Raw genomic sequence first — 17323 nt, 5'->3', positions numbered from 1 at the left:
CCTAAAGATGTGGTGAAGGAATTATTTAAAAGTGATGATATTGGGCAGTGGTTCAAGGCCTATGAGGTAGCCATGTCTTCCCACCGGGTCCCTGAGAAGGATTGCGGAGCGGGGTTGTGGGGGCGGTTCCTTAGTGAGGGGCGGGACACACTGCTAGACTTGCCTTCTGATGTCTATAATTCCTATCCCCACATGAAAGATGCATTAATGTCTAGATATGGTTTAACCCCTAAAACGTACAGACAGAGGTTCAGGGGTTGCCCAAAGATAGCGAACAGTACCTATGTTGAATATGTCACTTTTTTCTGCAGAGCATTGGATGGTTGGGTGAAGGGTAGCAAAGTTGATGATTTTCAGGGACTTCTTGATTTAATTGCATGGGAGCACTTGTCAAGTAACTGTTTTCCTGAGCTACGCCAGCACCTGATTGATAGTAGGCTTACTAATCCTAGGAAGCTTGCTGAGGAGGCGGACCGCTGGGTCAGTACGAGGGTCCACAAGGGTCACATGGGAGGCTCAGCCAAGAGTGGGCAGGGTCCCCAGCAGAAGAGTGGGGGGACAAGGGTAAACAGAGGAGGTTCTATAGAAGGCCCCAAAGTAGTCCCCAAGGGAACCAAGGGAAAGGTTCTCAGCCTCCCCCCCAGAAACCGTCAGGGGCCCGACAGGTCCCCCTGTTCAAAGAGGGCCCCCGAAATGCTACAAATGTGGAGACCTGGGTCATTTTGCCAATGATCCCAAGTGTCGGCAGTTTGGAAAACCAGCACCCCCTGGTGCAGCCCCCCGGCAGATGGCTAGTGTAGCCCTGGGTGAGGAGATGGGTGCCCAAGGTGGGTGGGGTACCGTAGAGATGTCCCTTGTCTCTTTAGGAGACTGTGAGGTGGTCCCCATGACCCAGCTGCCTGATAACACTAAAAAATACAGGCAGTTGGTGACCATCAATGGCCATAGAGTGGAGGCTCTTAGAGATACAGGAGCCAGTGTGACAGCTGTCAAGGGTGAACTGGTGTCTCAAGAGCAGTTTGTCCCTGGGGCATTCTACCCAGTTGTTGACAACACAGAGAGTTACTGCGAGGTGGCTCAGGTTCCCTTTGAGTGTGGGGGTCTCTGGTACTCTTCAGGTAGCTGTGAGGCCCGCCATGCCTGTTGACTGTTTGTAGGGAAATGTTCTGGAGAGCTCTCCTTGGGCGAAGGTGGAGCAGAGTGCTCATTTAGAAATGTTGGGTTTGCCTGACTGCGTGTGTGACCACCCGGTCCATGGCAGCGAGTAAAGGTGCTCAAGAGGACCTGGAGTCTGAGAGGGAGGCCCAGGTACCTGCCATCAAGAGTGGAGGCAGGGTGTGCAGGAAACTGGCCCCCGAAGTTCCCACGGTCCAGGAGGGAGCAGACCCTGAGGGGGATGCCCTGGAGCCTATAGGGGAACAGGTAGCTGAACTGGGGACCTGCCTGAGCTGACCCATTGGCAGCAAGAAGGAGGACCCTCCAGGGAGGAATTCTGCAAGGAGCAGAAAGAATGCCCTTCTCTTGTGGGGCTGCGCCAACAGGCTGCAGACCAGGCAGCAGGTGATCAGTCTGGGTCAAACTGGATTTACTGGGAGAATGACCTCCTGTATACTGAGCCTAAGGTTGCTGAGCCTGGGTCAGCCCGTGAGCTGGTGGTACGCCAGCGCTTCAGAGTCTTCCTACTGGAACTGGCTCATGATGTTCCATTGGCAGGACATTTGGGGCAAGACAAGACCTTCGAAAGGCTTGTCACTCACTTTTATTGGCCCCAAATGCGCAGGAGTTCAGACACTCACTGCAGGACATGTCAGACTTGCAGGCAAGTGGAAAGAGTGGGAGGAAGCGCAAGGCTCCTCTCCAGCCATTCCCTGTAGTCAGCACCCCCTTTGAACGGGTGGGTATTAACATTGTGGGGCCACTGGACCCCAAGACAGCCATGGGCAACAGGTTCAGCCTGGTCTTGGTGGACCATGCCACCCGGTATCAGGAAGCCATACCTCTGAGGACAGTGACGGCCCCTGTGGTGAGACGAGCACTGATGGGAATTTTCTCCAGAGTGGGATTCCCTCGTGAGGTAGTGTCTGACCGGGGCACCAACTTCATTTCTAAGTATATGAAGTCCCTGTGATAGGAGTGTGGTGTAACCTATAAGTTTACCACTCCTTACCACCTCCAAGGAAATGGGTTGGTTGAAAGATTCAACCGAACCCTAAAAGGCATGATTATGGATCTTTAGGAACCCATGAGGCGTAAGTGGGACGTCCTCCTACCATGCCTACTCTTTGCTTACCATGAGGTGCCACAGATATCTCTAGGGTTCAGCCCATTTGAGCTTCTCTCTGGACACCCAGTGAGAGGACCTCTGAGTTTGGTTAAAGAAGGCTGGGAGCAATCTCCCAGGAAACCTCCCCAGAATGTATATAGCTACATGCTGGCCTTTAGGAACCAAACTCGGCGCTGAGGTGAATCTGGAAGCCAGCCAGGAGGAGATGAAGCAGTGGTACGACAGAATGCCACTGTGGTAGAGCTTCAGCTTGGTCAGAAAGTGTGGGTCATGGCCCCAGTGGAGCCCTTCGTGCTCCAGGATAAGGAGACCGGACCATTTGAGGTTGTGGAGCGCAAAAGTCCGGTTACCTACTTGGTGGACTTGCGGTCTCGCAGGAACCCCTAAAGGGTCCTGCATGTCAACCGCCTGAAACCCCACTTGGAGAGGTCCCAAGTGGGCATGCTCTTAGCGACAGATGGTGGAATGAAGGAGGAGACCGACCCTCTTCCAGACCTCCTGTCGGCGGCAGAGCAAGATGGGTCAGTGGATGGTGTAAACCTCTCTTCCACCCTGACTCTTGAGCAACAGAATGACTGCCGCCAGTTGCTGGGACAGTTTTCTGATCTGTTCTCCCTGGTTCCCGGTGTCACTGATTCGTGCGTCCATGATGTGGACACTGGGGATAGTACACCTATGAGGCACAAATCCTACAGGGAGACTGACAGGGTGAGAGCTTGCATCAAGGAGGAGGTCTCCAAGATGTTTGCGTTAGGGGTGATTGAGTCCTCTAGCAGTCCTTGGGTCAGCCCAGTGGTCTTGGTCCCAAAGGCTGCCGCACCTGGTGCCACACCAGAACTACGGTTCTGTTTGGACTACCGAGAGCTCAATTCAGTCACCAGGAGTGACGCGCACCCCATCCCCAGAGCTGATGAGCTCATAGATTGGCTAGGGGCTGCACGGTACCTCAGCACGTTTGACTTAACGTCTGGGTACTGGCAGATCGCCTTGACCGATGGGGCAAAAGAGAGGTCAGCATTCTCCACACCAGATGGGCACTACCAGTTCCGGGTTATGCCCTTTGGGATGAAGAATGCCCCTGCCACCTTTCAGAGGTTAGTCAACCAGGTGTTGGCTGGACTGGACTCGTTCAGTACCGCCTATCTGGATGACATCGCAGTGTTCAGCGCCAGTTGGGAAGAACATCTGCACCACCTCTGGGAAGTATTGATGGTGTTGCGGAGAGCAGGCCTCACGATCAAGGCGAGTAAGTGCCAGATCGGACAGGGCTCCGTGGTGTACTTGGGACACCAGGTAGGGAGCGGCCAGGTGGTGCCCCTGCAGCCCAAGATTGAAACCATCCTGGCTTGAGAGCCACCCAAAACCCAGTCAGAGGTGAGAGCCATTTTAGGACTCACAGGTTACTACAGGAGGTTTGTCAAGGGGTATGGCAACATTGTTGCCCCCTTGACAGCGCTGACTTCCAGGAAGCAGCCAAAGAGAGTGATTTGGACTGACACCTGTCAGAAAGCTTTTGAGGCCCTAAAAATTGCTATGTGCACAGTGCCTGTGCTCTTGGCACCCAACTTCTCCAGAGAGTTCATAGTACAAACCAACACCAGAGCATGGTGTGGGGGCTGTTCTGGCACAGATAAATGAGGAGGGCCTAGATCAACCCGTAGCCTTCATCAGTAGAAGGTTACATCCACGGGAACAGAGGTGGAGTGCTATTGAGCGTGAGGCATTTGCTGTGGTCTGGGCACTAAAGAAGCTGAGATCATACCTGTTTGAGACTCACTTCCGGGTTCAGACGGACCAAAGGCCCCTCAGATGGTTGATGCAGATGAGGGATGCGAATCCAAAGCTGTTGAGGTGGTCCATTTCCCTACAGGGGATAGATTTCATGGTGGAACATCGTCCTGGTACAGAGTACGCCAATGCTGATGGTCTATCCAGATTTTTCTGCTGTAGTGATGAGGACTCCCAGGAGGTAGGGCAGTCCTTCCCACATTTCAGCTGGAGGGGACACGTGTTCGACCTGGCACCTTGGCGTGGGTCTCACTTCCATTTTTTGCTGTTGCCTCATGTGTTTTTGCTGGTGTTAGGTGCTTGGGGCACTGTGCCACTGCTGTCCAGTGCCACAGTGCAAGTGCTCCCTATTGTAAATTGATGTATGAAATTGTGATTCCATGATTGGTTGGTTTGGTTTACTTGTCAGACCCTAGTACAGTGCACCAGGAGTGCCTAGTGCTTGTAAATCCAAATGCTGCTGGTGGGCTTTCAGCACTGGTTGTGCCACCCACAGAAGCAGCCTGTAAAAGTGTGTCTACGGTTTGCCATTGCAGAGCCTGCATGCAGTCTGGTGCTGTCATGCTGACTGGGCAAGAGCACCCACTTGCCAGTCCCTAAGCCTTCCCTTTTCTTCATATCAGACACCCCTATGGTAGGCCCAAGGGCAGGGTGCATTGTAAGGATAAGGTAGGACATGCCCTGGTGTGTGTGGCATGTTCTAATAGTGAATTACAGCCATTTTTGTTTTTCACTATTGCAAGGCTACCTGTTCTCCACAGGCCAGAATGGGTAGTTTGGTTATTACAATTTATAATCCTAACTGACTCAGGGAACATGATGGAAATTCGAATTTAGTATGCCTGAACTCAGAATGATAAAATACAGCTTTTAGTGAAGTTGGTTTTAACACTCTGTGTTTGAAAATACCACTTTTAGAAAGTAGGTATTTTCTTGACTAACCATTTAAAACTGCCTCTGCTAGGCTGTGTATTCCTTGTCTGGAGTTTGAGTGACAGGGCTGGGGCATTCCAGGAGACAGGGTGAGGTGGTCCAGTGGCAAATAGAGAGATCTGCAACTAGATGGGAGGGAGGAGCTGCACCTGAGACCTGAATAGGGCTGTGCCTTCCCTCCACAATGCTGGCTCCACCTCCTGTGGTGCATCTGTTGTCTCTTCCCGTCACTCTGAAAGGAAAGAAGGAGTCAGGTAAACTAAGTGCTCCAGGACTGACCAGAACCAGTTTGAACAAGGCAAAGGCCCCTCTGTCCTCAGAGGACAAAGGATTTTGGGGTATAAGTATTGGAACCCTGATCACAAGAATTTAGATCACTTTGGGAAAACAAGAAGAAAACTCTGCTGAGGAGAGAAACCAAGAAGAAGCTGAGGAGAAACTATCCCTGAAACTGTGGGACTGGCCTGCAGTGGTTGCCTTACTGCCAAAGGAAGGCAAAAGGAACTGTGTGTGTACTTTTGCTCAACTTGTGAAGGATCTCCAAGGGCTTGGAAAAGAACTTGCCTCCTGCCGAAGTCTCAGGAACAACAGACTTCAACCACCAGCTCCCCAGAGTTCTTTGGAAGTGTCTGATGCTGTTTTGGGGCCTTCTGAGGGACTGCGTGTCGCAAGGAGCTGGAAGCGCGACTCAAGAAGGAGAAGCGTGCCGCCGTCAGAGCTGTTGTCGTCGCATCGCGTAAAGGGGTGTTGCCGCTGCAGTTGTCACATCGAGCGGAAGCATCTCGCATATTCGAAGAAGTGTCTTGCAACGCCGACGAAGCGTGTCGCCGTCGCTGCCACTGCCGTCGCATCTTCGATGACACCGCTGTAGCTGTCGCATTGCACCGCATCAAGAAAAGCACCTCGCAACCACAGAGAAGCGTGCCGCCGTATCTGTTGTCATCGCATCGCGTAAAGGGTGTCGCCGCTGCAGTTGTCGCATCGAGCGGAAGCGTCTCGCAACGTCGGAGAAGAGTGTCGCCACCAACGCCGCTGTCATCGTATCGCGTAAAGGGGTGTCACCGCGGCAGCTGACGCATCTAATCGAGTCTTCTCGCAACATCGGTGAAGCGTGCCGCATCTGGAAAATCTTCACGTCTTTATTTCTTTACACCAAACTTTCATCGCATCAACATCGTTGCAACACTTTTGTTGCCCTGCGTGTCGCATCTAAAGGTACATTGACTTAAAGGGTCACATTTAAGAAATAAAGAGAACTCAGCTAGGTTCTACAATCTTAAAGTAACTGTATTGTGGATTTTTGTTGTTTATGGTCTTGTGGTAAATCTTTATAAAGAATACCTATTTTTGATATAAAAACCTGTGTGGTGTCCCTCTGTAGTGTTGTCACTTGATTACTGTATGTGTTCACAAATGCTTTACACACTGCCTCTGAGATAAGCCTGTCTGCTCATGCAAAGCTACCAAGGGGGTGAGCAGGGGTTATTTTAGGAGTGTACCCCTTTGCCCTGACTACAGGCGAGGGTCCCTATTTGTCACAAGTGCATACATGTGCCAACTAGAGACCCCCAAGTCTAACAATATGCAAATCAGTCTTGACCCTGTACCTCATGGGAACAGTCCAGCCTAAACTGCCAAGCCAGGTCCTCCCTGGACCAGAAACAAGCATCCTAGGACCGGTTTTGGGGTTTCACCCCTCATCAGCCAGGAATGCTTGAATCCAGTGGCACAGTAAGCCCGGGACCCACGTCTGGGCATACCCACGCACCCAGGATGAGAAAATAAAAGACACAGAATTGATGGCCGGAATGCAGAACAAATCGAAACATTAACCCCCTGTCAAGAGATCTGGGTTAGATCCATCATTCTTTTGCTCACTATGCCACCCCTGTTTAGACCTGGCGATATGCAAATCAGTCTTGACCCTGTGCCTCATGGAAACAGTCCAGCCCGAACTGCCAAGCCAGCTAGCCTGGCTGATGAGGGGTGTTACATCAAAACCGGTCCCAGGATACTTGTTTCCAGTCCAGGGAAGAGATGGCTTGGCAGTTAAGGCTGGACTGTTCCTATGGGGTACAGGGTTAAGACTGATTTGCATATAGCTGTGTCTGAACTTGGTTGGCGAAGGGAGCTAAAGAGCGATGATTGATTCAACACAGATCTGGGACTGGGGGTGAGTGTTTGAAAAGTTTCAGCACTCAGTCCATCATCTCCTTGTGTTATCTTTGTTCGCCCTAAGTTGGCAGGGTATGCCCAGACATGTGTCCCTTGCTCACTTCGCCACTGGATTTAAGCTAGCCTGGCTGATGAGGGGTGTTACCCCCAAACTGGTCCCAGGATGCTTGTTTCTGGTCCAGGGAAGAGATGGCTCAGCAGTTCAGACTGGACTGTTTCCATGAGGTACAGGGTCAGGACTGATTTGCATATAGCTGTGTCTGAACTGTGGTGGAGAAGTGAGTTAATGAACGATGATTGATTAAACCCAGATCTGTGACTGGGGGTGAGTGTTTGAAAATTTTCAGCACTCTGTCCATCACCTCCTTATGTTTGCTTTGTTTGCCCTAAGTTTGCAGGGTTGGCCCCTATGTGGGTGCCCTGCTCGCGTTTTCACTGGATTCAAGCTAGCCTTGTTGATGAGGGGTATTAGTCCAAAACTGGTCCCTGGATGCTTGCTTCCAGTCCAGGGAAGACATGGCTTGGCAGTTCGGGCTGGACTGTTTCCATTATGCACAGGGTCAAGACTGATTTGCATATAACTGTGTCTGAACTGGGATGGCGAAGTGAGCTAAAGAACGATGATGGATTCAACCCAGATCTGTGACTGGGGGTGAGTGTCTGAAAAGTTTCAGCGCTCTGTCCATCATCTTCTTGTGCTTACTTTTAGAAAGTGGACAATTCTCTACATTTACTGCTCTGTGTGCCTTGCAGCCTGTCTCTAATACACGTCTGGCGTATTTAAGGAAAGTAAACCGATGTTGGGAGGCTGATGAAGGTTTGTGAGAGTGATACTATTGAAATCAATTAAGGTCAATCAGTGTTTGGGTGATGTGCTATTTTGAGGCCAATACATGTGTTTCATTGTTTAGAGTGTGATGCTGCGGCATGAAGTGTTGTAAGTCAATTGAAGAGAACGGTTGGTTAGATGGTGATTTAGACATTTGATCCCACAGAAATGGGTGGTGGTGGCCCTATTGGTGAGAGAATGATGCAGGTCTGTGAGAGAGAAATACTGTTAATTTCAAATGGCCTGAGCCTTTGTTAAATGGTTGATGCATATGTTTCATACCAATGACAGCCTTTAGTGCACCTGTGGGATAAAAGCTTTGCTGGTCCATTGGAGGGTAATGACATTGAACTAAATGAGGCTGTATCACTGTTGGGAGGGTGATGCCATAAAAGTCAGCCTACAGGAACCATTGCTGATAGAGTGGTGGCTTTAGAGTTAATGAAGTGAACTAATGTTGGGTGGGTCCTTGGAATACTCTTAAGGCAACACACATAGAAATATGTGGGTTGTCATAAGCAATATCTACAGATTCTATTTTCATGGTGGTAGATGATATGGAAATCACTCATATTTCAATGGGTGCATGGAAAGGCTTTTGAGAAAGAGAAAAATAAGTTATGAATTTGCAGCTTGCATGCAACCTTAAATGGATTAGATTGTCCCTTTCAGAAAATGTGGGTTTAAGATTCTGTGTAAGGATGGAAATGTAAGAACTTGACAGGTTTTCCTGTGCAGGTCTCATTTACTTAGCCCTCTATGCATTGTCACCCTCAAACATTTTGCCTTCACCCCTCCTATTTTTGCAGAATTCGTTTTTGTTGGCCTTTGGACTCTGTGCACTTTACAACTGCTAACTGGTGCCAAAGTGCTTGTGCTCACTTCCTAAAGCATGGTAAAATTGGCTTACAACTGCTTGGCATATTTAATTTATGTAGAAGCCCTTAGTATAGTGATACACCATATTCTAAGGGCTGGTAGATTAAACGCTACTAGTGAGGTGATAGCACGTATTGCGCCACACACTTAACTCCAGCCTGACTGCAGTTTTAAATTGTCAATTCAACTTGGCAATATAATCTCCTTGCCAAGCCTACTACTCCCTTTTTATTACATATAAGTCACCCCTGTGGTAGGCCCCAGATAGTCCATAGGGAAGTGTGCATTGTAATAACAATGTTGGACATGTGCTTTTAGGTTTTACATGTCCTAGTAGTGAAAAACACCTAAATTCATTTTTCACAACTGTGAGGCCTACTTCTCCCATAGGATAACTTTGGGTTACTTATTACATTTAGTAAGTGCTAACTGAAAACAAAAAACAAAAAAATAAAATAACTGTTTATTGGGGAGTGGTAGAACTAATTAAAATAATTTTTGGTGGTAAAGTCCAATATTAAGCTACAATTTTGAATATGCAACCTTTGGAAAGTTTGCATTTTCCTGTCCTAATTATTTGGTGCCTGCAGCCTGGTCTTGGGTCAAATGACTGGGTGTTTGTTGGACCTAGCCCTCTCTGTAGGGTTACCCGCAAATCTTTTGCCTTTAGCAATTCTATTTTTTGGTGAATTTGTTTTTTCTTCTTGATCTCAGGACTTTGTGAACTTAACCATTGCTAACCAGTTCTAAAGTGCTTGTGGTTTCTCCCCTTAACCTGGTCGAATTCGCATACACTCAAATGGAAGACTTAATTTAGTTGTAAATCCCTAATAAAGTGTTACCCCATGTGCCCAGGACCTGTAAATTAAATGCTAGTAGTGGGCTTACACCACTGATTGTTCCTCCTAATTAACTAACCCTGTAATACATCTCTCAGGCCTACCCTGCCCTTCCAGCCTGTGTGTGCAGTTTTAAACAGCCATTTTGACTTGGCAAGATAAACCTTTTTTCCAGACCTAAACCTTCCATTTTAATATATAAACATCAGCCCTAGCGTAGGCCCTGCACAGCTTAGAAGGCAGGGTGCAGTGTATATAAAAGTTAGACAAGTACTGTTAAGTATTACATGTCCTGGTAGTGAAAACTCCTAAAGGGATAACATTGGGTTGACTTTTTACATTTAGTGAGGGATAACTTCGAATTGGGAGCAGGTAGACAGGTCAAGTTAGGGGTTTAAGGAATTGTAATTAAAAGCCCACTTTAATGGTAATATCACACTTTAAGTCACAAACTCAAATGCCACTTTTAGAAAGTTGTCCTTTTCTTGTACTAACCATTTGGTGCCTGCAGCCTCTCCCTGGATCCCTGGACTAGGTGTAGCTGGCAGTTGGTCCTTTGGTATTGCTCCCAGACAATCAGACAAAGGGAAGATATGTGTTGGCAAGTATGGGCCACTCTGAATTAAAGAGGGGGTGGAGCGGTCACTCACTACATTTACACATAACAAAGACCTTGCCTGAACACATTCACAAATGGTTTTTAACGTATTTTTTGTCTCCAGACAAGCTGGAGCCAGGGCAGAAAGGAAGAGGATTCTTGACACCTCAGTGGGTGGGAAGCGTCCAGAACTTTTTCCTACTTCGAAGTGGGCACAAGGTATAAATAATGGGCCCTCAGACCCATCTCTTCAGTACATATTTAGGCCTGTGGAAGGCTCATAAGAAAGACTGCTGTGCCCCTTTGCTGCAGGAAGGACTGCCACTTTCCTGCCCTGCTGCCATCTTACCTAAGTGAGAAGGACTAGACCTGCATATTGAACTCAGGACCACCAGAATGACTCTAAGGGATAGCTGGCTTGCCTTCTGATCAGAGACCTAGGGACAGAGCAGGTTCCAACAATCTTGAAACCAGCACCCGAACTCTGCCTGCTGTGGGATCTGCAGCTCCAGTCCTGGATCCTTGGATGTGTTACAAAAGGTGCCCAGATAGCCAAAATAACAAAATTGGGACTTAGAATATTTTTTGCTAAAAAGTGCTCTGAGATCCAAGAGGAGACCAGGACCTACCTACTCATTAATAGGCCCAAGGTGCAGCACCGGTTGGCCTGACATGGCATCAGTGCCCTCTACCTTCTTCTCCACAACAGCAAATCCCGTTCAAGGGTCCTTCACAGATGGAGTATTCAGCCTCATTGAGCCATCATGGGCTACAGCTTGCAGCTCCATCCCACTGGAAGTTTTCAACTTAAAGAAAAAGACTAAATCCAAATGTAGAAATCTTCACAGTGACTTCATCCAGTGACTCCATGATGATGATGCCTCCTCCTCGGACTTCGCCTGCAGCCTTGCCCAGCTGAACTTTACCTTCTCTGATATTTTCCCCAAAATGTGTTCTGAGTTTGAAGGTAAATGCTGACCGGGTCCAACTAACTTCTTGCATCTGACCCACATTCCATTGTGGTAGGTCATGTTTTTCTTGAGTGACTAGATGTCCACTGGGTTGGTACTTTGATCTTTTAGGGGCTAGTTGTTACCTTAACCTAAAGATTCATTACTCCGGTGGATTTATGTCATTTTGGTGTCAAATAATTTATTAAAATATACTCTATTTTTCTAAATTGGTGTGGGAATTTTTCTTGTATTGTGTGTTCAATGTATTAATGTTTGTGTGCTGCATTAATACTTAACACATTGCCTCTAAGTTAAACCTTTCTGCAGTGCTTAATTTGAGCCTCTGGTTTCCGGGACTTGGCACCGGCACTTAATTGTCAACACTGGTTCTTGTGACAGTCTACCTCAAGGTGGTGCTGTCTGGATAATTGAATGATGACCACAACAATAGTTAGTTATTAATTCAATATACATTATAAATTACAATTTCCTGCTGCCCAAGCCATTCTTATAGCTTTGTGGCCTGAAATAGTCTGATTTGTCACACGTGTAGGATTGTGATGGTTAGTAGTTGTGGTGTTACTATCATTGGCACCATGGTAGGGGCAATGTGTGGTGCAATCTGCATTGCCCTCATGACAAGAGACCTGGCACTTATTGTTTTCCAAACTAAGCACTGTCTTTCTACCTTTGTGGCAAGCTACCAATGACCAAGCACAGGTTGATTTGGTGATTTTAATGGTTCACCCTGACAGGAATTGTGGCAGTTGCCTGAGCAGGGTTTACAACCCACTCAAACAACATGCCAAACTTACCCAAGGTCTCATGCTTGAATAAAAAAAAAGTGGATTTAAGTAAGCCATAAAAATGTATTTCAATTTATAAGTGGTTCAGCCCCAACATACTTTCCTACCCTGTTTCAGTATAAGGTTGCAATAATCTTATCTGAATGTTTTAGAACAGGTGATTGAAATCTTCCAGGAAAAAGATATTGAGAGGCTGCTCAGTGCTGCCAAATAGTGATCCACAATGTTGCTCCAAGCAGCAGCGGCTGCCACTAGAGGGCGCAAGGGCACCGCCCACCTTTTTTTTTCAAGTTATGCAAAGCCCCTTAATACGAAGATTACGAAAACCTATCCACAGAAAATAACAGGACAAAGGAAAGGGACCGTCTCATTTTGCAGTCCATTTGATGAGGGTTTAGAGTTGTCAATGAGGAAGATGAGACCATACTAACACTGTCCGTGGTAAGATTGTGGAAGCACAACATGCAGGCTACAATTTCCTCAAAACAGTACTTTTATAGACAATACTGCACTCTTGTATCCAGCATAATAACCATCACCATCACAATTTGTTGGCTGCCTTTAATTCTGTGGCACAAATTAAGAACATTCAAAATATTTATCAACATAGAATGCCAATGCCTTGCACTATTTATCAATCCCCAAGATTACACTAGGTTTGCTTTTCCTAACTTTATTTCCATAATCATGGAGATGCTAGAAAAAAATCTATCTAGATATATTGAAAGATTGTCCCTTCATAACAAGTGATTTTGCCATTGTTGAGACATTCTTTTAACTTGTTCCCCTCAGATAAGTAGAATTTCGTATTTTGTCTCCAAACACCCTCAACATCTTTTGATTGCAATCTACTCATAATGCCTTGTAGGTCAGGGTCAAGAGCTTTTGATTTTTTAAAATTATATGGATTATACACTAGTTTATAGCGACTTTCTGCCAGCCATCTTCATCCACTCGACTGTTGTTGTGTAACTTACATGTTTACTCTGCCAGCTACAGCAAACAGCAAGGTGCAATGGCCAGCCCGCTTAAGCCATAGGCTTACTTTACTGGTCAGTGACATCATTTTACTATTTCAGAAGAAGGACGTTCCGCACAATTGTTTCTATTACTTGTCAATGTGTGTTTTTAAGGCTAAAAAGAGTTTTGTTGTTAGCTATTTTTTATGTTGGTGAGGGCCTGCGAGCTCCCACGACAATAAGGTTTTACATAAAACATAAAACAAAACAAGCATTGACAAAATCCAAAGGATAGCAGCCAATGCCAGAACTATTAGCTTTGCCAGTGCTTATTTCATGCTAGTAATACTACAAATTTGAAAATGGAAAGTTTCCTATTTTTTTCATCTTTGTGATCCATTACAGACTTGTTAAACATCATGTTGATGATGCATTCACCTAATTTACTTCATTATTTGTCTCTAGATGTTTTGAGTAGATGTTTCTTCTTGAAAAGCAAGCCACGTATTTGCAAAGTATAAAACAAGAGTATTAACGTTTTCAAAATTATGCTGCAGCCAAACTAATCAGAAACCTGATGCGCAAAGAGTATAGTAAATGGTTAGCTTCCCTGTGTACAAGTATGTGAATTGGTTTTATATTTAAAACGCAAACTACATATTTAATAAATCACAGCATTTCTGGTAGAGATACTGTGCTGCATGGCAAGTAACATGAATCTCTGCATAAATGGTAGTTGAATTCTACCACAAGATAGAGCATAAACACTGAGTTGAGTATCAACTTAGGAGATTTAATTGAATGATAATTGCAGAAATCAGAGAAAGCATGGTCTTGTAATGAAAACATACTAATATCAAGTGCTTTGTTCAAATCTCATATTGAAAATATAAATCTTGGAATTGCTATGAGTTTGATAAGAGGAACTTATCATATGTGAATTTGAAAAGTAGACAATTATTGGGACCATCAATAATGAAAACACAAGAAGTCCGGACCATACAGGAATCACCAAATTCTCAAGAGTGAGTTGTCACATATTGATATCTGTTCCTATGACTACAAGCAAATCCAGGGCAGAGCAGTATCAGCTGGTTTTACAGTAGCCTTGGGCGCTATTACACTCAATTATATAGCTCTGGCTCCTTCAAATATTGAAAGGAGGCAGAACCAATTCCTGCTTATGGACATAACTTTTCAAACAATGTGCATCGTGAGTTAAAGCCTTCAGCTTCACAAATTAGTAGTCCTGAGACTGGCCCTCTTCTCTCGGTTGAAGGTTTCCCAAAGTTTGTACATGTGGTTTAAGGATTGTGTAAAGAATGTCCCAATGGTGTTCATTTCCATTAGAGGAGGGGTTTAGCAGCAGCTTGGTGAGTTCCGTATAGTAGGGGCTTGGCATTAGGGTAAATGTGCCCTCCGTCTGCCCTCCATCCCGGATTTCTTCCAGTTTTTAGATGTCCATCCATCCGGAGGGAATAATTCAACACTTCTGATGCTGTTTCAAACTAATTGCCAACCAAAGGTGAACATCCACTGGCACACCAGTGTTAAATTGGCCCAGGTCCCCCCGATCAGATACACCTTTTCCAGGCTGTAGTTCGGAGTGATGGTTACCAGCTCTTTTTCTGCCAGGAATTCCACCTCCAAGTGGTCCATGGGCGGTAAAGAATCATCTTTGAACAGAAGAGAGAAAACGCATCTAGGAAATACACCAAATAACCCTTTCAGTCAATTGAAAGGAACAGACAAACTTACCAAGCCACTATTTTCATGGTTGAATATCAAAATTAGTTTTTCGACTACTCCAATATGCTGTTTTCACACTTTTCACCTCATACTTTCAGGGTCACTTTTATAAGTGCCCAGGCCCTTTTCAGAATTGATTCACAGGAAGCAGCATGTTCTGAAAAGCTCTCGTTCCAGCAGCATCGACTACCACTGCAGGTAGCATGGAGAACCAGGTAGTAGCTGCCTAGCTAATAAGGAGGAACTACTGTCAAGAGTCTGGCAAGGACTCATGGCAGGGTAGACAAAGTAAAGAGAATATTGATAATCATGTTGTCCAGTATCACTTAGCAAAGTACAGAAGAAAAGGGATTTAGTGGGGAAGCTAGGCACAAAGTAATAAAGAAACTCTAAACTCAGAAACAGAGTTCCATCAGTAGGCAATCCAGCATTCATAATAACACTCAAGACATACAGCACATACAAAGAAAATGTATAGTAAAGGACATGTAGGGTGAAGAACTGAGAATCTCCCCATGATTATACAAGGCTCAGACAGCTCCTCCCACAGACATGGTGTTACATATTTTGACTGCAAATAGCCACATACTCAGTAAATATGCAAAGGCAGGGTCTGATGAGTTGCCCCCATGGCAATGGTATTAAAGTTATCATAAACATGATACAGTGTATGAGAAACACCACTAAAGTTATCAACTGTGTCCTGGTGATCACAGAGGAACAAGAGAAGCAGTAATAGGATGTAAAACTAAATACAATGACACAATAGACAAGGAGCTAGAGAGGAATTGTGCGTAACAAGAAAGAAGGGGTAAAAGCTACACTTGCCAGAAATCAAGCAAACACACCTCTGTAGGAAACCAGCAACAAAATCATCAGGAATAGAGCAGCAGACCTCTTGAAACTAAGGACACAGGGGAAGGAAAGGGAATGTGAACAGAAAGGCATAGGAGAAATGAAAGTTAAGACAATCAGGAAGCACTGCAATAGTACCAAATGAGAAATAGGTAACATTGCAGTACATACGAAGTTCAGGAAACTAAGAAGCACTACAAAATAATGAAGGCTCAGAATGCAACAGAACACTAGAAGGCAGTTATAGTTCAAGAGTCTATAACACACTGGAAAACAGTGCAATTTCACGAAACAAGGATAGCAATAGCTCAGGAATTTGGAATTTCTAGCAACAGGTTAACCAAACAGAAGCACTGTGAGAACATTGCTACGATGACCAAAGCTAGACGGATGTAAGCAGATATTTAAAAGAACTCATTAATGATCACATGCCTCAGAACAATTTAGTACTTGGCGGCGACAGGTATGCTGATTCCTCCACATATCATTGGCCTGCAATAAATGGCGATGATAAAGCAGTGAGCAGAACATTCTATGAATTGGAGTCTGTAGTTGGAACAGCAAACAGGTTTTCACAAAGCCAGGAATGAAATAGAATTTGAGAATATTGTCCAAGAGGCAAAAAATTAACATTCAGATAGCTCAAGGTTCGAAAGCTCAGACGAACACTAGAAAGTCCACCAGACGTTCCCCCTTTTGGTTGGCATAAGAGTGCAGGGAACAAGTTATGACAACTACAAGATACCATTTAAACACCAACTGAGTAATGAATACCAACATCAAATACAATAACATGTAAGAGATTCCTACCTAACACTGGTATCTGAGTATTCTAGCAGTTAACAATGTTCAAGAACAGTAAAGTTTTCACAACTAATGTTTCATTTTCACAGTCTCAATTTGCCTCAACAATAGACTGCATGCAACTCAACTCAGTGTTATCTACAAACAGTTAGTTGTGAAACTCCTACCAACAATAGTTTTTGCTGCCTGATGCTTACACATCGTGTTGTCTCACAGAGTTATTTGCCACACATATATATGAAAACTACAAAAGGTTAGCACTGGAGGATAAAAGCCACTGTCAATGTCTGTGCTCCAAAGTACTGCTCTTGAGTCACAATGGAAAATAATTTGTCTCTGCATATAAGAAACCAAAATGTTTAACTCTGAAGGATAAAATCCTGTCTCTTTACCTGTGCTCAAAAGTACTCCTCCATTCTCAAACAGACATTCCAATGTCACCACAACCTATTACACACTCATTTTCATTTCATAAGGCTTTATTCGGAGCTTAAACATAAAGTCCATAAAAGCACATACATTACATTACAAAAACAACCATCATGTAAATACAAAAAAAACAAAATAACAGATCCTAAAAGCAAACCTTTACACTACAAACATCAATCAGACAGGTAAAATACAATTTTAAAAACAGTTAAAAGATCATACTAGGCCTTGCTTTGATGGCTTGAAGAAGAAAGGTAGCAGTAAAAAAGCATACATCAGATGGCGGGTTAAAAAACAGTTTCATAGAATCTTGTACATTTCTAACTCCATACTTCTTAAAAATAGGTTTTAAAAAAGCTGAGCGGAAATTACCATAAAGTTTACACAACAGTAAAAAGTGCATGGTGCTTTGCGCAGTGATATTGTCGCATGGGCATATCGGA

The 17323-nt window shown here is 45.1% G+C and overlaps 1 pseudogene; it reads right to left on the bottom strand.

The window, feature by feature from the left end:
* Positions 1-14283: 14283 nt before the first annotated feature.
* LOC146865903 (DNA replication complex GINS protein PSF2 pseudogene) lies at positions 14284-14702 on the bottom strand (annotated as a pseudogene).
* Positions 14703-17323: the final 2621 nt, after the last annotated feature.

Source organism: Triturus cristatus, chromosome 2_1 (assembly GCF_964204655.1).
Source record: "Triturus cristatus chromosome 2_1, aTriCri1.1, whole genome shotgun sequence".
NCBI lineage: Eukaryota > Metazoa > Chordata > Amphibia > Caudata > Salamandridae > Triturus > Triturus cristatus.
The sequence above is the reverse complement of the archived record's forward strand: the minus strand, read 5'-3'. Positions and strand labels throughout refer to the sequence as shown.